This window comes from Salvia splendens, chromosome 3 (genome assembly GCF_004379255.2).
Source record: "Salvia splendens isolate huo1 chromosome 3, SspV2, whole genome shotgun sequence".
In the NCBI taxonomy this organism is placed as follows: domain Eukaryota; kingdom Viridiplantae; phylum Streptophyta; class Magnoliopsida; order Lamiales; family Lamiaceae; genus Salvia; species Salvia splendens.
The window spans coordinates 28,768,823-28,792,653 of NC_056034.1; the positions used below are offsets into that span (position 1 = coordinate 28,768,823).

The 23,831-nt window shown below is 40.1% G+C and overlaps 1 long non-coding RNA gene across 1 annotated transcript; it reads right to left on the reverse strand.

Moving 5' to 3' along the window:
- Positions 1-11,826: 11,826 nt before the first annotated feature.
- Positions 11,827-12,470, reverse strand: LOC121793984. Its single transcript, XR_006049211.1, has 2 exons — positions 12,329-12,470; positions 11,827-12,119 (listed from the first exon to the last, which is right to left on the reverse strand). It is a non-coding gene; the product is annotated as an uncharacterized LOC121793984 (long non-coding RNA).
- Positions 12,471-23,831: the final 11,361 nt, after the last annotated feature.

The following is a 23,831-nucleotide window of genomic DNA, read 5'->3' on the forward strand; positions in this document are numbered from 1 at the left end:
CACAGAACTACCGAACTCCGTCGATGACTTATGACGGGTTGGTGGATCCTCATGACTTCCTGGGACGCTATCAGTATAACATGGCGAACCAGGGTCTCAATGAGGTCCATATGTGCAAGCTGTTCCCCGAGCTGCTTATCGGGAACGCGAGAAGGTGGTTCGATAGCCTCCCCCAAGGCAGCATTAGATCTTACCGAGATCTAATGGATGCTTTCCACAGGAGGTTCTTTCAGAAAGCGGAAGCCCGGATCACTTCGGCTCAGCTGCTTTCTATACGTCAAGGTCGCGACGAAAGGATCAGCGACTTCATGACGAGATTCCACAAGGAATGCCTACAAGTAGATGATCTCAACGATCTACTTGTCATTTCGGCATTCCAAAATGGAATCCTGCCCGGAGCTCTCTACAGAAAGCTCGTGGAATGCAGTCCGCAAACAGCTCAAGAGATGTGGGACATTGCGGACCAGTTCTCCCGTGCCGATGAGGCTGACCGTCGCAAACGGTCTTTAGACAGCTCATCCCGAGGAGACAGGAGGAAGCCCGATCATAGCGATCAGGGACATCCTCGCCGAACTCCTTTTGAAAGGATTCAAAGGACTCCGGTGCAAGACAGATTGGGACCCCGTCTCAATCCCGAGAAGCCGCCCGCTCAGTTCGTACCGCTGAACAAGCCGAGAGCGGAAATTTTCGAACTGCACTCTGACCTGTTCGAAAAGCCAAAGCGGATGACGAAATCAGCCGCGCGCCGACCCCAGGATAACTACTGCTCCTACCATCAAGACCACGGTCACGATACCGAGGAGTGCAGAAACTTGGCTGCAGGTATCGATGTTCTTGTGAGGGCAGGGACATTGAAAAAATACCAAAGCAAGCAGTCAAAGAAGAATAAGAAGCAGAGAGGTGCGAACTGCGCTCCTCAGGATCCGAAAAGGCAGCCGGATCCCGAAGACGATGACGAGCCGCAATATGATGGAGTAATCCAGACTATTGACGCTCTCCCTGCCGGGAAGACCAAGTCGTCCCTGAAGTCAGAGCGCAGAGGCTCCAATCGAGAGGAGCCAACGCATAAAAGGCTGAAGCAGGACGAAGTGATTACGTTCTCGGATGCTGATCCCGTCCCGGCCATCTCTCCTCACCAAGACGCCATTGTCATCCAAGCCGGAGTGGCAAACAAACTGATCCACAGGGTGTTTGTGGATACAGGAGCGTCAGTCAGCATTCTTTTTAAAGAGTGCTTCGACAAACTAGAAGTGGACCCAGCTCGGCTCAGTCCGGCTCCGCTTCCCCTGAAGAGCTTCGCCCAGGAGGACACCCGCCCTGAAGGTATTATCAGCCTTCCGATCACGGTGGGGAAAGCGCCTACTAGCTCCAGTACGATGATTGAGTTTTTCGTGGTGAAAGCTCGGTCCCCGTACAACGTCATCCTGGGAAGAGACTGGCTCAACACAGTTCGGGCCATTTGCTCCACTTATCACCTCACCATCAAGATCCCTACTAAAGGAGGGATAGCGGTCATCCGAGGTGACCAAAAGAGAGCAAAGGAATGTCTGCAAATTGCGCTTAGAAGTGCCGAGCAGTCAGATCGGCACCACCAAGCATAGCAATCACAGCAGCCGGAGTCAGAGGCAATGACCGAAGTCATACCGGAGCCGAATTCGATGACAGTTCAGCTGTACGAAGACGATCCATCCAGAACGGTTAAGATCGGCTTCGCGGGAACGCCTCTACTTCGGGAAAAAACCATCCAGCTCCTCAAGGAGTACAAAGACGTCTTTGCATGGTCTCCGTTGGACATGACCGGAGTGCCCCCCGAGGTAATCACTCATCGTTTAAATATTGATCCTTCGGTCCGGCCGATAAAACAGAAGCAAAGACTCTTTGCGGCAGAACGAAGTCAAGTCATCCATGACGAAGTCCGTCAATTATTGAAGGCGGATGTGTTATTCGAAGTGAAGTATCCTTCGTGGGTGGCCAATCCTGTCATGATCAAGAAAAAGGAAGGAGGATGGCGGATGTGCATAGATTTCACCGATCTAAATAAGCACTGTCCCAAAGATTGCTATCCCCTTCCGAACATAGATAAAAAAGTAGAAGCTTTGATAGGCTTTGAAATTTTTTGTTTTCTTGATCTATACAAAGGATACCATCAAGTTTTAATGGATGAGATTGACGCTTCAAAAACGGCCTTCATTACTGATTTCGGCATTTTCGCTTATAAAAAGATGCCATTCGGTTTAAAGAATGCCGGAGCCACTTATCAAAGGATGGTAGACAAGCTTTTTCGGCACCTGATTGGAAAGGAGGTCGAAGTGTATGTTGACGATATAGTCGTCAAAAGCAAAAGCACTTCGGAGTACGAGCACAACCTCAAGTCCACTCTCAACGTGCTCAAGAAAGCCAACCTCAAACTTAATCCCCAAAAGTGTACCTTTTTGGTAGATTCGGGAAAGTTTCTGGGTTGTTGGGTTTCAAAGGACGGACTCAAGGCAAACCCCTCAAAAGTTCAAGTCGTTCAGAACATGGCAATGCCGAAGTCCATACATGACGTGCAAAGGCTAACCGGATGTCTAGCCGCACTGAATCGATTCCTTTCCCAAGCAGCCGAAAAGCAACTGCCGTTCTTCAAGGTGTTGAAAAAGGCACCAAAGTTCGAGTGGGGAGCCGAGCAGAAAAAGGCCTTTGACGAGCTCAAAAGTTATCTAGCCGAGCTTCCTATTCTCTCTGCTCCAACCGAAGCTGAAGTAATATTCTTATACTTAGCGGCATCGGATCAAACCATCAGCGCGGTGCTTGTACGAGAAGAAGGCCTAAAGCAGCTTCCCATCTATTTTACAAGCCGAGCATTAAGAGGTCCAGAAACCAGGTATCAACCTCTGGAAAAGATTGCTCTGGCATTAGTAAATGCAGCAAGGAGACTGCGGCCATACTTCTATGCTCACAAGGCAGAATCGCCAAGTGGGCTATAGAGTTGGGAGAGCACACAATTGAATATCTACCTCGGAAAGCCATCAAGGGACAAGCCTTGGCAGATTTTCTTGCAGAAGCAAAGTTCGATCAAGCAATTCCTGTTATTGCCGAACAGAAGAATTCTGCCAATGCCGAACTAGCACAGCCCTTGGAATCCGAAGTAGAGCCGCCGGACTGCTGGAGCGGATTCGTAGATGGAGCTTCAAACAAGATGGGAAGTGGAGCTGGTATTTTACTTGTCGCTCCCGACGGACACGAGGTAACCTACTCACTTCGGTTCCTATTCCCCACTACTAATAATGAAGCCGAGTACGAAGCCCTCCTGGCCGGACTCCAGTTAGCGCAAAGTCTGCTCGTCAAATCTCTCAAAGTCCATTGTGATTCACAAGTCATAGTAAATCACATGTTGGGTACAAGTGAAGCTCGTGACGAGAGAATGAAGAAGTATTTGGACAAAGCGCAAAGCATCAGCCGAAGTTTCTCCTATTTTCGGATAATCCGCATTCCCAGAGCGGAAAATAGCCGAGCAGATACCTTAAGTAAGTTGGCCTCAGATCCGAGCTCAAAGGCGGAAGAATTAATGCATCGAAGCATTGATGAAGCCGAGGTACATTCAGTATCCAGCTCGCCGAACTGGATGACGCCGATCTTGCAGTATCTGGATCAAGGACAATTGCCCGAGGATAAGAGAGAAGCTCGGAAGATCACGTGCCGAGCACTTCGGTACGAACTTCATGAAGGAGTCCTCTTTAGAAAGTCTTACCTCCAGCCGTTATTGCGGTGCGTAGGACCAGAAGAGACGGACTACATCCTCAGAGAAGTTCATGAAGGATCGTGCGGTAGCCACATCGGAGCCAGAGCTTTAGCTAAAAAAGTTCTGAGATGGGGATATTATTGGCCAACCATGGTACAAGAGGCAGTGCAGCTCGTCAAGAAGTGTACGAAGTGCCAAATTCATGCAAATGTCCCAAGGATGCCGCAGACCGATCTATACACTATGCAAAGCCCTTGGCCTTTCATGCAATGGGGCATAGACATAGTGGGACCACTTCCTCAAGCTCCTCGGCAAATGAAATTCCTTATCGTTGCCGTGGACTACTTCACGAAGTGGGTGGAGGCTGAACCATTAGCTACGATAACGAGCTCAAAGGCATTGGACTTCGTCTGGAAGAACATAGTGTGCCGATTTGGCATACCCCACATCCTCATCTCGGATAATGGGACTCAGTTCACCGACAAGACGTTCAAGAATTGGTGCCAAGAGCTGAACATTCAACAGCGGTTCACTTCGGTCTCCCACCCCCAAGCAAACGGACAAACGGAAGTAACGAACCGGATTCTGGTGAAAGGGTTAAAAGCTCGGTTAGAACAAGCCAAAGGACAATGGGTAGAAAATCTCCCTCAAGTCCTATGGTCCTACCGAACTACACCCAAAACCTCCAACGGTGAAACTCCGTATAGTCTGGTGTACGGCACTGAAGCCGTAATTCCGGTGGAGATCGGCGTACCCAGTCCCCGAACTCTAAATTTCTCCTCAGAAATGAATGACGACGGACTGAGAGCAGAACTAGATCTCACCGAAGAAAGAAGAGAATTGGCGTGCATAAAAGCAGCCAAATATAAGGAGCGAGTAGCCCGGTATTATAACCAAAGGGTGAAAAAGCTTCAATTTCAAGTGGGAGATCTCGTCTTGAGAAACAACGAAGTAAGCCGAGCAGAAAAGCTGGGCAAACTCGAACCCACATGGGAGGGTCCATATCGGGTGTCAGAAGTCCTCGGCAAAGGGTCTTATAAATTGACTCACATGTCAGGAGAACAAGTACCCCGAACATGGCACGTCTCCAACCTCAAGAAGTTCCACTTGTAAGAGACAAAAGTCCGGTCAGTCCGTCTCGTGTCTAGTTCGGTCATAGGGGTATATGTTTTTATTTGTTTGTTTCTTACTTGTACCTTTTACTTGTCGTTTTTTTAAAAAAAAAAAAAAAGTTTAAAGTTTTTTTCCTTCATCTTTTTCATTTTTTCTCTATGTGTTTTGTCTCTATGTGCTTGTCGTCTCTTACAAATGGTACCAAGGTATATCGTTCTTTAAAGACTGATCCCCTTTTTAGATCGATTATTAAAGACTATTGTGAGTCCAAGCTTCTAAGGAGGATATAAGACCACAATTCAGCTTAACAAGCAGTCCGTCTGAAACGAACTGCAATAAGCCAACGATTGTGAGTCCAAGCTTCCAAGGAGGATACAAGACCGCAATTCAGCTTAACAAGCACTTCGTCTGAAACGAACTGCAATAAGCCAACGATTGTGAGTCCAAGCTTCTCAGGAAGATACAAGACCACAATTCGGCTTAAGAAATAAGCACTTCGTCTGAAACGAACTGCAATAAGGGAAAGTCCGATCCACGCGATAAACCTCGCCGAATTAGGACGACCAAGTTCGGTCAAAGAAGTTTACCTCATAAGACCGGGGACGACCATGTCTAGTCAAAGAGGTTTACTGCATAAGACCACTTCGGTTAACAGGGAAAGTCCGATCCACGCGATAAAACTCGCCGAATTAGGACAAGGGAAAGTTCGATCCCGGCGACAAAAATCGCCAAATTAGAACACAAACCAAGTCCGGTCAAAGATGTTTATTTCATCAGACCAAAGACGAGTCCGGTCAAAGATGTTTATTTCATCAGACCAAAGACGAGTCCGGTCAAAGATGTTTATTTCATCAGACCAAAGACGAGTCCGGTCAAAGATGTTTATCTCATCAGACCAAAGACGAGTCCGGTCAAAGATGTTTATTTCATCAGACCAAAGACGAGTCCGGTCAAAGATGTTTATTTCATCAGACCAAAGACGAGTCCGGTCAAAGATGTTTATTTCATCCGACCAAAGACGAGTCCGGTCAAAGAAGTTTACTTCATAAGACCGAGGACAAGTACGATGAAATTTTTTCGCTAAGCTGTAAATACACGGTGTTAGAAGCGAAAACAAAATTTCATTTTTCAAATCTTGTTCGGCATACAACTCCGCTACCCTACAAAATGGCGTTACGCTATTACAAAGGACTATTCTACTGTCCGGGGTTGCTAAAGTTGAGCCACCTATCTGCAAAATCCTCTGGAAGCCGAGTTCGGTTGTTCCGAGCAGATGAAGAATAAGCAGGTCGATGAGATGCTATCCTCGACCCAACACCTCTTCCGCGAGCCCCAGAAGCTCTAACCCCTCGGCGATGAAGAGTCTCTGCAATAAGCATCTGCTGATCTTGCTCGCTCATAGTCACAACTCCTCGGCGAATTTCAGTCCGTCCCTGTCTTGACGATTCCGGTTGCTCCTGAGCCCGTTCTCGTCTTGACGTTTCCGGCTGTTCCGGAGTTCGTTGTTGACTTGGAGTAGGATTTTGAACAAGGGAACCAGAGGCTTGATCTGGAGTGCGAGCATCTGTTGGCGGGAAATGCCTAAGGAATCTCTCGATTGAGGGACGCCGGGAAAGAATGATGTCGTACCGAGAAGCCCAGCGCCGCAATGATTTCACAACTTGTTGGCAAGCCGAGCTCTCCAGCGCATTGTTCCTCCGGAGTACATGATATTCCTCCCACAGTTCGTCAACTCGACTCTGAACATCTGATATGGTCACTCCCCCGCGCACACGGATGTAATCCTCGTACGCAGTCCTCTCAGCAATGGTCGTATTCAGCTCGGCCTCCAGATCCTTCTTATCGGACTCTAAGTCCTTATTATCGGCCTCCAGCTTCACTAAACGAGCCAGAAGCTCGTCATTCTTCGTCTGATCGGCTATAGCTCTTTTCTCAGCTTCGTCTAAAGCCGAAGAGTACAGCCGTTTCCAGTGAAGTATCTCCATCTCCTTGAGTACAAAGCAGCTATATTAGTTCGGCAGCTGTACCGAGCAGATAGTAAAATACAACAGGAATAAAGGCGAGTACGAAAAGCTATACGAAGACAAGTGTAGAGAATTTTTCATTCACAAGGAAAATTTTTTACACTAGGAGGGCTTCAAGGCCATTTTACAAGGAAGAAACTAGACTAAGAGAAGGGAGACGAAATCATACTCCGCCAGCTTCGGCTCCTCGGTCTGGTTCAGCTTCTTTCTCCTGAGCTACCTCAGCCTCGGCCTCGCATCCTGCCGGCCTCGCCTCCGCCTCCTGATCGGCTTCCTTCTCCGGATGCCCGGCCCGCTCGACTTCGGCCTCCAGCTCCAGCGGCTCGGCCTCACCCTCTCCGTTGTAAGTCGAAGCGGGTGAAACGGGTCCCACGGAGGCAAAGATAGCCTCCAGGTTCTCGTCCCGATCAGCTCGACAACTCCGGACTCGGTCTGCAGAAAGCAGGACCGAGGATGAAGCGAGCTCCTCAAGGAGCGGCAGATTCTGAAGCCGAGCTGCTATCTCTCGGCTGTACAGAGGCAGCACGACGTCGGCCCCCTGCTCACCCTTATCGGTAATTAGCCTTACCAGACTACCGACAAAGGCCGAGAACTGGCTGCTCAAAAAGAGTTTCTCCGTGTAAACACGGAGAGCCTCCCCCTGGGCAGCCACGGCGGCAGCCTCCTTCTGAGCCTCCCGGTGCTTCGTCTGCTCTTGCAGGATGATGAGCTGGTTTTTGGCTGACCGGGCTTCATCCTGAGCCGAGATCCTGGCAGCTCGGGCCCTCTCAAATTTGGCCTCAGCCTGTTCGGCCAGACTACGAGCAAGATGCAACTTCTTCTGCATCTCCTCGTAGTCGTGGGATGCTTTGGAGAGCTCCACGGAGACGAGCTTGGCTCTCTGAAGATGAACAAGGAAAAAACTCAACAGAATGGCCATCAAAAAATGTGGAAAAGAAGCCAAGTCAGAAAGCTTACCTCCACAAAATTCGTCGGCCATTGAAAAGGCTCAGGGACGTGTTCCGGGATGTCTGCAACCACCTCGGAGATGACCAGGTCTTTCCCCGGCACTCTTGGGGACTCATGAAATTTCCCCTTCCCTTTAGCCGAACACGACTCCGGCACTTTCGGATCCGAAGAAGAGGTTTTTTGCCTCTTCGGATTCTTCTCGGCTTCAGACGCCGAGCGAGGGGCTCTCTGCCTCTCCGGCTCCACAAGCTCGGAGGACTTTCGGATAGCCTTATTCAACATGTACACTGCCAAAAAGCAAGAAAGCCAGGTTAGTTTTCTTCGTTAAAGCAGTAGAGCATAAAGATAAAGAGAAATCCTCACCCTCGGCCTCTTCGTCCGAAGACGAGATGTCGGACACGACGTCGCCCTTGACGAGCTCAGACTCCGTGTATTGTTTCCTAACTATGGGAATCTTGTTGAGCTCGCCATCGAGCTCGTCCAACGGTTCAGGCCGAGGATGACGGATAACGGACTTCGGCCCTCTCCAGGGAAAACTAGGAGCCGCGGTCCTATCATAGTAGAAGAAGCGGTTTTGCCACTTCGGCCACTTCGTTTTACAAAAGGCCCTAAAGGGCTGTACAGGGGTCAAGTAAAACCAAGACCCCTTCCTCTTAAATTGAAAGAATTTAAGGATCGCCTTCAAAGACAAATCCCTTCCTAAATTACGGAGTTCGGCAGCGAAGGCCGACAAGTGCCTCCAAGAGTTCGGAGTCACCTGACCTAAAGGAAGCTGAAAAAAATCTAGTAAATCTATAAAGGCAGAAGGGAGGGGGAAACGAAGCCCGCATTCTAAGCAGGCCTCGTACACGGTGGCGTAACCCTCCGGCGGGGAGTCAGCCCTATGATCACCGTCAGGTACCACCGCCTTCCCCCCAGGAAAAAAGTATTTTTCGGGTAGGGATATCACAGTATCCTTACTCAAAATACTATGGAAATACTCTACGGTCTTCTCCCCGGACTCTTTCCGGCCAGAAGACCCCTTACCGCCTCTCCTACCGCTACCCGACTCCGAAGAAGAAGAAGAAGACATTTTTCTTACTTTTTGAAGGTGAAGAAAGTCTGAAGAAATTCTTGAAAGCGGAGAGAGAATTTTCGCAAAAAAGAGAGAGTGCAGAAGAAGCAGTCGCAAAAGTGCTTCAATGATGAAGAAAGGAGGTATTTATCAGATTCGGCGAAGATTTCAAAATCGTCGCACCGTTTCGAATCCCACCTTTTCAGGATTCAACGGCCGGATTTTACTGTCGCATTTAATGCAAGGCACGTCCCCTGACATCAGCCTCCCCCTTGCCTTTATCCAGAATGCCGAAGTGACTCACTTTGCCGAAGTGATTCACTTCGCCCTTCAGGGGGGGTAGTGATGGGGTGCGTACTAAACAAGCCCAACAGCAATGACGGCCCATCAGCCCAAAGCCCAAGGAAGAGTATGAGTTCGGCATTACCAAAGAGTTCGGCCTCAGCCTACAGCTCGGTAAAAGCCAACCAATCAAGCTCTGCTCTCAGGTCGGCATCAAGCTCTACTCTCAGATCGGCTACCAAAGCAGTTCGGTCTCAGTATTCGACCGAACAAAGAGTTCGGCCTCAGCCTACAGCTCGGTAAAAGCCAACCAATCAAGCTCTGCTCTCAGGTCGGCATCAAGCTCTACTCTCAGATCGGCAACCAAAGCAGTTCGGTCTCAGTATTCGACCGAACAAGGAGTTAGTGGACCCATACAGGATTTCCACAACTTCCAACACACCCACTACCACGTGGTGTCAACTCAGGCCACGATCGTAGGCCATGACCTACGCTACATCCACGATCTTAGGCCATGACCTCCACGACATCCACAACCATCATTAGTGGTGATGCAAGCCACGATCTTAGTTCAATGTATAAATAGAACTTAGATCAGATAGAAAAAGGTTAAGCTCTCTAGAGATAAAACTTGATGGTATCCTTTGTATAGATCAAGAAAACAAAAAATTTCAAAGCCTATCAAAGCTTCTACTTTTTTATCTATGTTCGGAAGGGGATAGCAATCTTTGCATTTTTTGGGTGGAAAAAATGGATCAAAAATTCGCTTTATCACAAATTTTGTTCTCTGTTTCCCACAGACGGCGCCAGTGATGGATCCGCGAATTTCTGATGTTAGCAAATGCTGGTAGAGAATAAAGACTACGACACAAAGAATCGTGGTTCGATTTACTGAAGTAAATCTACGTCCACGGGAAGAAGGGAGGGCAAGATTGTATTGCTTGATCTGGGATTACAGCTTACAACACAGACTTGCTATATGATATTTTATCTCTAGAGAGCTTAACCTTTTTCTATCTGATCTAAGTTCTATTTATACATTGAACTAAGATCGTGGCTTGCATCACCACTAATGATGGTTGTGGATGTCGTGGAGGTCATGGCCTAAGATCGTGGATGTAGCGTAGGTCATGGCCTACGATCGTGGCCTGAGTTGACACCACGTGGTAGTGGGTGTGTTGGAAGTTGTGGAAATCCTGTATGGGTCCACTAACTCCTTGTTCGGTCGAATACTGAGACCGAACTGCTTTGGTTGCCGATCTGAGAGTAGAGCTTGATGCCGACCTGAGAGCAGAGCTTGATTGGTTGGCTTTTACCGAGCTGTAGGCTGAGGCCGAACTCTTTGTTCGGTCGAATACTGAGACCGAACTGCTTTGGTAGCCGATCTGAGAGTAGAGCTTGATGCCGACCTGAGAGCAGAGCTTGATTGGTTGGCTTTTACCGAGCTGTAGGCTGAGGCCGAACTCTTTGGTAATGCCGAACTCATACTCTTCCTTGGGCTTTGGGCTGATGGGCCGTCATTGCTGTTGGGCTTGTTTAGTACGCACCCCATCAGTTAGATATAAAAATCATGATCCAATTAATTTTGACATCTAATTACTCGCACATAAAACTTAAAACCATATGAGATTTAAGTATGCTATAGAAATCGAATATTGTCCAAGTATCAAACGGAGGCATTTCATTTTTTATTAAATAATTGGATAATCAATCTATTAATTTGCAAATTAATTATAGCCACTTGGAGACCTGGACTCGTACAAAATATAAGTCTTTAAATTAATTATCTTTTATGTAAAGTTGGTTTTATTTCTTTTTCATGTTTATTTTAATTTACTTTGAGGAGACATATTTTTTGTAGCCGGTAGGAATTTTAGTGTTGCCTTTAGATAAGGCACTACTGGGGGAAAATATTAACAAGTATACATTCTTTGTTGAATTAATTGATTGATTATTCAATATTCACACAGTAACAACCACCAATCCTACAAAGTCTCATCAAGAAAATTAAACTCAACTTTTTAATGACCCAAAACCGTCGGTCACTTTACATCCATGCCTTGAATTTTGAACATTATTGAATAATTGCGAGCAGTTATACATTCACCAACCCTAAAGCACGATCATTTATTACATAATAAATTAACGAAATAAAAATTAATTTCCACACTATTTGTACATGAAACAAAATTTCAATGATAGAACATCACATGGCTTGCCCACAAAAACAGCTCATACGTGGGAGTATACTGTATAGATTATTACGACATAAATAATTGAAAAAAGTTAAACCCGCTACTTGATGATATTAATAAATCTCAAATTTTAATACTCTCTCCGTTTTACTTTATATTTTCTAATTCTGTACGAGATTTTGTACAGTGTTGCTTTATGAGTAAAGTGGAGATAATAAAGTAAGAGAGAAAAAAAAAGTAGAGAGAGTAATGTTTCTATATTTAGGAATGTCTCATTTAGAGTGAGATATTTCAAAAAAGAAAATGTGTCACCTAGAGTGAAACCGATGAAGTATATAATTAGTAAAGTGTGACGCCCCGAAATTTCTTTCCTTTTGTTATGGATAATCCGAATTTATTAGACTAATTAATACTCGTTTAGAGGCCGTAGAATTTTCGTTGTATTTTCAGACGTTGGGATAAATCAAGTATTGTATTAAAAACAAGAAGTTGCAAGGAAATGCATTCAAGGATAAAAGTATGAGATATGTTTTTATTTAAAAGTACAATTTGGAAACACAGATTTCATAGATAATGGAGATGCTATTAGTACATAGTTTCATAAGTGAAAGAGACAACACTCATGACACTTTCCATCCTACCAACTCTAATAAGCAAGACTAGGAGTTGGCTAATTTAGTATGGGAACCAAGTAGCTACAAGAAGGGACCCCTTTCCCCTTTCTCCTTCCTCTTCCCTCTCGATTCTCCCTCCATGTAGCTCCAATAGAGGCAGCCCTAGACCTGCAAATCAACACAAAGTTGGGGTTAGAAAAATAGGCACACAAGAAAGGGAGAAGGAGAGGCAAGCTCGATTAAGATGGTGGAAGTAATAGGAAAATAGCACAGCCAAGAGGCTGCAGAATTTGCTGTGAGATCAGCCACAGTTGCCCATCCCTAACTTGCATTAATATGGAATCAAACAAGGCTGCCACAAGGTAAGGGAACCCAACCACAAGCCAAAGAGGATGGAGGAATGGAACCCCCTTATCGAGGCTTGAGAAACAGCCAAGGAGGGGTTGTTTCTCCCAAGAATTTCACCATTATAGCATAATCACATAATCACAAAGCTCAAAAGGGAGCAAGCTAGCAGCCAAAAATAAGAGACTTTGTCCCCAAGTTTTCAGACACAAGCTGCCAACAGTTGAGAGCTATGTAAGGAGCCACAACCCTCCTCTTCTCCCCCACCTTTCGGTCACCACAAGTTTCACATTATATCATAAGAAGAGAGCAGCAAGAGGGAGGAGCAAGGAGAGGAATTGGCAGCAAGAACACAGCAAGGATTCACCCATCAAGGAGAATTTATACAAGGGCAAGTGAGGCCAAACGAGGAATTTTAATTGGAGATAAACATATCAGGTGGACTTTCTTTTAATATCCGGCACTATAGTGTGGATATAAAGCAAATACTTTTGAAGTTATGAAATATCATATTTTTCTCAAAATGGAACTGTGATTATTTTTTTTAAGTTGTTGTCATACCATAAAACGTTTGTTGTTGAGACCTGTCTGTTGGGGCTATATGCCTTGGGTTCTGGCGATGCCAAACCATGAATGAATTCGGCGAAGAACAAATTCGGTGATGAACAAATTCGGTGATGAACAAATTCGGTGACGAACGAATTCGGTGATGAACGAATTCGGTGATGAACAAATTCGGTGACGGACGAATTCGGTGATGAACGAATTCGGTGATGAACAAATTCGGTGACGGACGAATTCGGGGATGAACAAATTCGGTGACGAACGAATTCGGTGATGAACGAATTCGGTGATGAACAAATTCGGTGACAAACGAATTCGGTGATGAACGAATTCGAGGACAAACGAATTCGGTGATGAACGATGAACGATGAATGATGAAAGAACTTAGTCTGTAGATGAACTTTTAGCTCACAAAAGAATTTAGTATGCTCGGGCCTTTTAAGAAAAACCCCCGTGTGATACTGTTGATGGATGACAACTTATATTTGTATGTTTTTTTTTCAGCACTTGTCCACTGAGTACTCTTGTACTCAGCCCTGCATGTATTTATAAATGTGCAGGTTGAACGTCAAGATGGAGAAGAATTGATCGGAGTCGATGCTACTAAATAAGCATGTGGATTTCTCGACGATTCGCGTCTTCATACATGAAGTCGTTTAATAGGGACCTCTTTTCCGCTGCATATATATATTTTTTTTTTGTTAAGTGAGAATCTTATAGTCTCACCTTCGAACTCTAATCTAGTTGTTATGGTGAATGATTCAATTTTGAGATCTTGTAATCAAATACTTGGCTTCTAATTTGTGGTATCAATTGATTGGCCTTTCGGCAAGTCCCTTGAATTCTTTCATCGTTTCGTTAATTCCGCTTATTAGTCACGGATTTCCCGCCTTTGCTATCATTAGCAAAGTGCAGTCGTGACATAAACTAAGACATAAGACAAAAGGAGAAAAGATAACTAAAATTGTGTGGTAGAAATGAAACCCAAAAATAATAAAGTAAAACATAAAGAGATTTTTTTTTTACCATAAATAGATATGAACTATTTCAATAAAAGAAATGGAAAAAGAAAATATTGCATATTGCAGAATTATATGAGATGGAGGAAGCAACCAAATCAAAAGGTACTAGAGTGAAGAAGGCAGTGTAAATGGTCAGATAGTAATAGATTCCTATTCCTAATTAAATAATCAAAAGGTACTAGAGTGAAGAAGAAGGCAGTGTAAATGGTCTAATAGTAATAGATTCCTATTCCTAATTAAATAATTAGCCTCCATTAAACAGCCACTAACCAAGAGCCAATTATTGCACGATCAATTGATTAATTAGAGCATCACTATAGCATAGGCGCGCTTATAGCCCCGGAAGGGGCGACGGCGGGGCGCCTTATAGTGGGAGGGACGTGCGCCCCGGGGCGGACGAAAAAAATTATGGATGAAGTGTTTTAGGATGTTTAGATCTGATAGATGAGTTGTTATTTCTGCATTACTATGGGTTAGTTTCTTATTTACGTAGGTGTAGTTTAGTTGTTAGGGGGTATATTCAAGTTTACAAGTTGTTCAAATCTGAATATGCTCTGTTCTTTTTTATGTTGATTCTGTAAAGAAGATGAAGTTGTTAGAAAGGTTTTACTTTATCGTACGTCTTGCAGGAGACTGACAGTTGTTCACTTTATTGTGTTTGTCCATTTCAAGAAAGTTTTAGTATGAGTTGATCAAGTAGATTTTAGTTAAGCTCTAGCAAGTGGATCAGTTTAGTAGTTTAGTCATTTAAGTCAAGTAGTTAACTTAACCCACCCCTGGAAAGCGTGGCCGCAGCCATTCCCATTCGTGTCCACAACAAATGTAAAACACAGCGTCTTTATGGGATCGGTCCTTACTTCCCTATACTAGTTAAAAGTATTGTGGGTTAAGGTTTTGAAAACGTTCTCGAGTCCTTCCATTCACCTCACTCGAGTCGAATTAAGTCGAGTTGATCAATCTGAATCTTCAATGGACCCACTCACCGGCATCGCAGGTTGAAGGCACACATAAACTAGATGGATCAATTTAACAATTCAACTTGAGCAGTTCACAACGATAAGCCGGGAGTATCAAGAGACAGCTTTTCAAAGACGCTATAGGAAGAAGGCGAAAATAAAAGAGCACTAAACTTGGTATTTGAAAAGTCAAGTCTGGTACTATTACTTGTAGCCTTTACACGTGTTACAATTGTTTCACTTTTAATAAAATTAAAAGTGTGCAGACGTGTTCATTAAAAATTTTGTAATTAACGTTTTCTCATGAAAGGTTATTTCTTTTTTATATTTGTATTGTATTTGATTAATATTATGTATTACTAGTATTTAGTAAGTATATTTATTCATTTTGTGATTGTGATTTTTATATAGAATTTATTTTATATGAAAATTTAGTTTTAAATGCAAAATGTAGATAAATAATACGGCTATTCTTTATACAATCTCTGTTAGGGAGTAGCATTGAAACATGATCATTTTGATCAATATATCATTATAGTCATTATTATACTTTAAAATTTTATTTGAAGCATAACTCTTATATATTTGTGTACTTGGTGAGAAAGCTAAGTCTTTTGAATTAAAATTGTCCACACAGTTACATTGTATGATATCTGTTATGTAACAAAATCGAAGAGAAGATCATTTTTGATAATACAACATCATATTAATTGTTAGATAATACAAAGTTATTGTTAGTTTGTTTTTTTATTTTATTTTAGAAAATTTCTCATTGTGGTTCATTAATCTTGTGAGTGTCAAACATGGACAAAAAACAATATAATCATGAACTCCGTATTATTTAAAATTGACCTTTTGTGTTTAGTCTACGTTCTGCATTCAAACTTATATAAAAGAAATATTTTTATAACTGCTTCATTCTCTTTCTTCACTAAATACACAAAACAACACTGTATAAAATTCCATTACACTAAAAGAAGAGGTCATCTTTATTAGGATGAAGGGAATATATCGATAAAAAAATTTACTGTGAAGCCCCTCCCATAATTTATTCCTGCGTCCGCCACTGGTATCATTTATGGTAGAAGTGAAATACTAATAACTCTTATTGTGGGACATACAGAAATGACAAAATATGACTTTAATTATGAGATGAAGGGAATATATCTCTATTAATCTTAAAATTCATTTTTTCTTACTCCCCCATCCACGAAAAATAGTCACATTTTGTCATTTTTGGATCTCCACGAAAATAATTCCATTTCTTAAAATTGAAAATTTCTCTCTTATACGTTTTCCACTTTTCTCCCTATTTCTCGTACTTTATCCATTCTCTCTATTTCTCTTACTTTACCAACTTTATTAATTTCTCACTAAAACTCGTGTTGCCGTAAATGGATCTATTTTTTTGTGGACGAATAGAAAGTATATTTTATTCAAATTTGTTTTTTTCCGAGTGGATGGTTTTGGATGTCACTTTGCATAACTATACAATACACCTAACGACATAAAGTCGGTATCTTATAGTGGTTTTGATTTTGTATAATTAATATAATAGTGGCTATTTAAAAGGTGAAATTCTTTTATGTTAATGAGAAAAATCAAGAGTTACCAAATTCCATCACCGCCTCTTCAGTCTCCCCTAAGTAAAAAATTTAATAAATTGTGTAGTAAAAAAATACTTAAGAAATTCAAATTAGTTGCCAGTACGCAAATATCAATAGTACGATGAATTAAACAAATTTTAATTTTGAAAATATTATTCCCCTGTATCATTCTCTAGTCTCTAAAGCCAATAGACCTGAAACTTTTTTGATTGTAGGTGAAGGCATTATTTTGTTAAGACGTGTGTCTAACAAACTAAAGCAATGGTAATTCTTTTTAATTTGGTACACAAGTTTTCAAACAGGTAATGGAAAATAAATGTAAAATTAGTAGAAAACGAGTCGTAAGTTTATATATTAATTTTATATTAGAATACTATTAACCAACAATTTTATTTCAACCATTAAACCAACTCAAACTTAAAAGAATATTCTATATTAACTTTTTTTTATTTTGTTTTTATCATAATTATAACCTTTAACAGTTTCTCAATCATTTATATGAATTAATTATTATTATAAATTCGATTATTATTATTATTTTATATTAAACATTAGATATATTCTCTTATACTATATTTACTCGTTATTATTTGAAATGTCAATCTAATTATTTATTGAATTTTATCATATATTATAGTTTTATGTATATAAAATCAACTAATTTCGTAAGTCCATTATGGATTAACTATAATTAATAACAAAATTAATTACATGAAGCAAATATTCGGATTACAAATAATTACTAATTAAAAATAAAAAACAAATAATTACTAATTAAAATTCATTAAAATTATTGGCCATCTAGGCATTCATGTGGTATTAATTACGATTTCTAAAAACCAAGATAAATACACTTAATTCTTATTAATTAAATACATCTAAACATATTTAAAAGAAAGTGAAAAGTTGGCGGTTAAATTTTTTAGCCATGAGAACTGGAAAAGATGTTTTGAAGCTGGGTATATAGTAATATTTCTTAATAGACTTTGATATAAAAATGATGGCCCACTAAAAGAAATATATTGGCCCAAACAAAAGGAAAAAGAGCAAAGATTGATAGGCCCCAATTGCCTAATCTAAACACCTGTCGGCGGAATGACAAGATTAATTAGATTGATAAATTGATAAATAAATCATTTATTTTTGAAGCGATAAATAAGCATAGGTAGGACTAAATAATCTAAACCATGTATAATGTAGGGGTCCTCTTACGATGCTTATAGCATCGTAATCTAAAACTAAGACCAAATCTACACCTTTAAATTTTATTATGAATGAATGAGATTAAAGCTCATGAATTTCAATAAATAGTAAAAAAATTATCCACAAATGGGTAAGATCATCATTCTATTATCATTTGTTTTTATCATAATTATAACATGTAACAGTTTATTTATTAATTATTTAAATTTAAAATATAATCCATTTGACACTATTTCAACCATAAAATCTCCTAATCTAATGACTAAGAATTAGTATTAATTTGAGATTGCTAATTAGTTAGCAATTCATCACAATCATATAATGTATAACACAAAATAAAGTATATTTTTTTAGATTGTAAGTTATACTTCATCCGTCCCACAAGAGTATGCATTTTTAGTTGTGCACAAATTTTAATTCACAATTGGTAAAGTAAGAGAGAAATAGAAAGGAAATTAAAATAATTAATGTATTGTTAGTGGAGAATGAATCTCATCCTATTAGAAAGAAAAAAAGTTTCCAAAATTGGAAACTGCACACTCTTGTCATACGGACTAAAAAGGAAATAATGCATACTCTCATGTAATGGAGGGAGTATTACATTAAATGGTTGTATTAAATGCTTCATGAGGACTAAAATAATACTTCCTCCGTCCCAAGGAAGAAATAGAGTAGAGATAAAGGTGTTTCCCTTTTAAGTAATGAGTCATCTTGATTGTAATAAACCAAAAAGAATTATGGGTCATCTTCAGTAGGACGGATGGAGTACAAGTCTATATTAGTATAAGAGTAGCTGCAATGGGCGAGCCATTTTGCCTCAGTTTTGTCTTTGGAGATGAGATGGGGAACGAGACCTTGTTGCAGGTGGCTCACGCACGCTTCCCTCCTCACCCAATCACAGTTAGTCGTAAAGCTCACTTGCCCCCCTATGAGTGGGCTTGTAGTGCCCAATTAAAATAATTTATATATATATATATAGAATTTTAATTATAAAAAATGATTTTTATTTTGAAAAAAATCATTTTAAAAAATAAAATAGAACTATAATTTCACAATGCTCCGTACTTAAAGTTCACTACTAGAAAAATTGCTTCTCACTACACTTTTTTTATCACACTTTATAAAAAGTGCCAGCATAGATGTACTATCTACACACTAGCTTTTCACTGCACTTTATAATATATTGTTACTGCACTTCAACATAAAAAGTGCCATCATAGATGTGCTATCTACACACTACCTCTTACTACAGGTACCCGGTGCTGCACTTGCATAAGTGCCATTATAGATGAAGTGTCAGCACAGTAATTTTCTAGTGACAATTTTAAGTGTCATTACAAGCCAATTTTCTAGTAGTGGTTATCCGTGAATTAATGAAAGTTTATTTTTTTGTAAGTGTATGTTATGCTTGAGTGAACCTTTTATAGATAGATTATCAACTCAATCCTTATTTGTGATTTCGATATGAGATAATTGGTTTTACCCTTAGAGGAAGTTTTTATTGCTTTATATATAAATTTGTTTGTTTCTAACACATTATCAATGTTTAGTCTTGCGGTTAATATGCTTTGATGAATCAAAGAGCTTTTTTGTTCAAACCTCAAATCCAATATTTTGTTTCTTTTATGATTTTTCCTAATACTATCATGTTTATATTTATGAATTAAAGTGAATTTAATTAATCAAATAAATTTGTATGTAAATATTTTATTTGTAATGAATCTCGCATTTTAATTAAATTGAAAAAGTAATTTAATTAGATTTTTTAATAAATTAATTAAAATTAAAAATGAATAGAAAATGAAGTAATGGAATCCATGAATAATTAAGAGAAGCGATGTTAAGAAATGAATGGTGGTAGGTGTTATCTCTTGAGTAAGAGATGCAGTCAAAAGTGAATCGGTGGCCATGAACAGTTGAATAGATGAAATGATTAAGGGATATGGTTATGGATGCCCTAAATTTTATAAGTGGTTTGGTGGACACATAAGAGGGCTGCATGCAAGTTGTGATATATATATTTATATATCATTCAATCTAATTGCAGAATATAAAACTAAAATACGAAATTATTTTAAGACAACACAGATATCAATTTTTAGATGATTTTTAATTCGTTTTAAGAAGGATGGCTTAACTTAATCTAATAATGACCTCCTTAAAATAACCTGGAAAAGAAAAGTAACATTGACTCCTGCGTATCTAAAAATGACAGTCCTTCAATATGTTGTTAATATTAATTTTTGTTTTGATCATAATCCCGGATATATATATATAGAGTAGTGATCTAGGGCAAGTGCCCATTAAGTACATAACTAGAGAACAAATCTCAGCCACACATCTTGATACTCCAAATTAATCTTATGGCTTAGCTATTTTTACATGTTTTAAATAAAAAGTAATTAACAAGGGTATTTTTGGAAACTATATTCAACTCCAACCGCCTCCTTCAATTTTCCAACTCCAATTCACACTTCTTTTCCTCTCCCCTCTCTTCCTCCTCTCCCCAGCCTCTGCTGCCGAGCTCAATATGAGTGCCGCCATTAACATGATATGTATATAGAATTTTGAAATGGCTTCGTCGCTTTATTGAATGAACTGTCTTTCCTTTTTTACTCAATGATTACACCAATTACATTCTCATATATATACCGCCGCCAAACGTCGCTGCAAATCTGTTGAGGCAGATTGAGTGAGTATGCAGGAAAAATTTTTGATCAGCAACTAAAACTCGTACAGATTCTGAGCTGATCGGCGATCCTAACTCTCTATCTATCGTTTGTATTGTAGATTGATACAGAGAGAAGAGGCGAGTTGCAGACTGAGAGGAATGGGACAAGCAGTGAGGCTCCTTTCATAAAAGTGATGAGTCGTGTGGGTATTTATTGATGATTTTTTGGATTTAGTGGTGTGTATTTTTCTTTTCTTTTTTTTCTTTTTGGTTTTTTTTAACAATTAAAACGCGATTGCTTATTCAATAAGTGGAGGGTGCGATAGTTGTGTTGGCTTTTAGCAATTGCACAATGATGGTTTGGAATGGATGATAAGGACGTCAATTTTGGATATTAAATTGAATTATATAAAATAAATTGAATTACGTCGGCAAAATAAAAATAATATAAATCAAAGACATCTAAACCAAAAGATGCAGCAGGTTTGGACACGACTTCTTTCTTCTTAATCTCTGCAACTGCTCTCCCCTATTCATGCTAAGAGTGATGTGTTTTGTAAACAAGAGTGAAGTAAAATCATAATAAGAGTGATGCGTTTTGTAAACAAGAGTGAAGTAAAATCATAATAAGAGTGATGCGTTTTGTAAACAAGAGTGAAGTAAAATCATGCTAAGAGTGATGTGTTTTGTAAACAAGAGTGAAGTAAAAATCATGCTAAGATTGATGTGTTTTATTAACAATAGTGAAGTAAAATCATGCTAAGAGTGATGTGTTTTATTAATAACAATGAAGTAAAATCATACACATACACTATATTCTTAATTCTTATTACTTGGTCGCAATCAACGATATAACAAGAATGAAATCTTAATAAAAAAAACACAACATAAAATGATTATAAATGACGTAAAGCGAAATTACACGCAATAGATACTACTCCATAAATTATTAAATATGATCAAGTGAGATCAAGCACGTCATTAATGATAGAGGTCATTATCGTGAGTTATCATCGACAACAAAAGAAAAAATGTATAGCTTAGGTGTCTGCATTTGGTTAAGCGGCAGAAGCTTCCTACCTCAGCAGCAATCGGAAATTATACATGAGCTTTACCTCAAGATGCAGCTCTATTTTAGTTTAAATCTGCATAATATTGCTTTACAATTTCTCCATTAAACTTCGTATCAATATGGAGTACTAAACTTAACAAAATTCCGCATTTAGCTTTATCTGCAGAAACTAGAAATACACAATAGTGGATCCCCTAAATTATGCTGCAACGTATCAATCCCCAATAAATTCCAGAAAAACCATTCCAAGTACTCTAGCAGATTTTGGGATGAATTGTGTACTTCATTAGAAATTCGGAATATGATTTTTTTCAGTGAAAAAACACTAGCACAACTCCGATCAGAAAGAGGAAACAAATTCACAAAATTCAGGAATCATAGACGGAATTTCTCCAAATTCCCCAACCAGCGCGTGCACCGAAACAGAACAATCCCCCATAGCCACGCAGTATAGTTTTAAAAAAAACGCACAACACACCTATTGGAGTATAGTTGAATATGATTTCCAAATATGCCCTTAGTAATTACTTTTTATTTAAAATATGTAAAAATAGTTAAGCCATAAGATTAATTTGGAGTATTAAGATGTATGGCTGAGATTTGTTCTCTAGTTATACACTTAATATTAGTTATACTGTGATCACTACTCTATATATATATATATATATATATATATATATAGAGTTGTGATCATATGATAACCCATAAATATCGTAATAACCCTATAACTAAATCTGGACCACACATATTTCTAATCTTGTGGCTGAGATTCAAAGTTAGTGTTGAAAGATATGAGTATTATTCATTCAACTTGTTCATACAATTACAATAGGTACGCCTCTTTTAATAGGCCAAGGGTTACATAAAAATGGCAAGATTTGCCCTAATACTCATTCCCTAATTAATTTCTTTTCTTTGCTTACCTATTTTCCTTACTTACATATTTTCCTTTCTAACACTCCCCCTCAAGTTAAGTAATGGGATTACCCATACTTAACTTGCCCAATACCTCAGGGAAGCTTCTTGCATCGACAGCTTTTGTGAGTATATCCGCCAACTGATCTTCAGATCTCACAAAAGGAAGTTCTACTGTCTTGGCCTCTATATTGTCCTTGATGAAATGTCGATCCACCTCGACATGTTTTGTCCGATCATGCTGAACTGGATTTTCAGATATACTGATTGCCGCTTTATTATCACATAACAACTTACATGACTTCTGTGAGTTTAAGTTCAACTCGGTCATCAATTTCCTCAGCCACAGAATCTCAGTCAGCCCACTCTTAATCCCTCGAAATTCAGCTTCTGCACTTGACAAGGCTACCACTTTCTGTTTTTTGCTTCTCCACGTGACAAGATTTCCTCCCACAAAGGTAAAATATCCAGCAGTTGATTTTCTGTCATTTGGGTTCCCTGCCCAATCAGCATCCGTGAACCCATGAATCTCTAAATGTCCATGATTCTCGAATAGAATCCCATGGTTCGCTGTCCCTTTCAGATATCGGACAATCCTCAGTGCTGCTTCCCAGTGAGCTACTTGAGGTGCATGCATAAACTGACTAACTACTCCAACTGCATAAGCTATGTCGGGTCTAGTTTGGGATAGGTATATCAATTTCCCAACTAAACGTTGATATCTCGTGCGGTGAGTGGCTTCAGCTCCTTCTACTATCCGCAGACCATGATTCTGAACCATAGGAGTATCTGCTGGCTTACAGTCCAGTAGTCCTGTCTCGGTTAACAAGTCAAGTACATATTTCCTCTGACTGATGAAGATCCCCTTCTTTGACCTTAGCACTTCTATGCCCAAAAAGTACTTTAGTAATCCCAAGTCCTTCATTTCAAACTCTGCAAACAAATTCTTCCTCAGCTTGCTTATTTCCTCTTCATCATCTCCCGTGAGAATCATGTCATCTACATAGATGATGAGGCATGTGATCTTTCCTTCTCTTTTCTTCAAGAATAATGTATGATCAGAGTTGCTTTGTTCATACCCATACTTCTTCATTGCCTCAGAGAATCTCCCAAACCAAGCTCTAGGTGACTGCTTTAGCCCATATAGTGTTCGTTTTAGTTTGCAAATCTTTCCTCCTTCGAAATCTCCAACAAATCCAGGTGGTGGCTCCATATAAATGGGCTTCTTCAGTTCCCCATGTAAGAATGCGTTTGTCACGTCGAACTGATGTAGTGGCCATTCCCTGACTGCCGCTATTGAGAAGAGCACTCGAATAGTACTCATCTTTGCTACCGGTGAGAATGTTTCAGCATAATCAACTCCATAAGTCTGAGTGTATCCTTTGGCCACAAGTCTCGCCTTATACCTTTCAATCGACCCATCTGGCCTCCGTTTGATAGTGAAGACCCATCTGCATCCCACAGTTCGAACTCCATCAGGTTTAAGACATACTTCCCATGTATTGTTCTTCATCAGAGCCCGCAT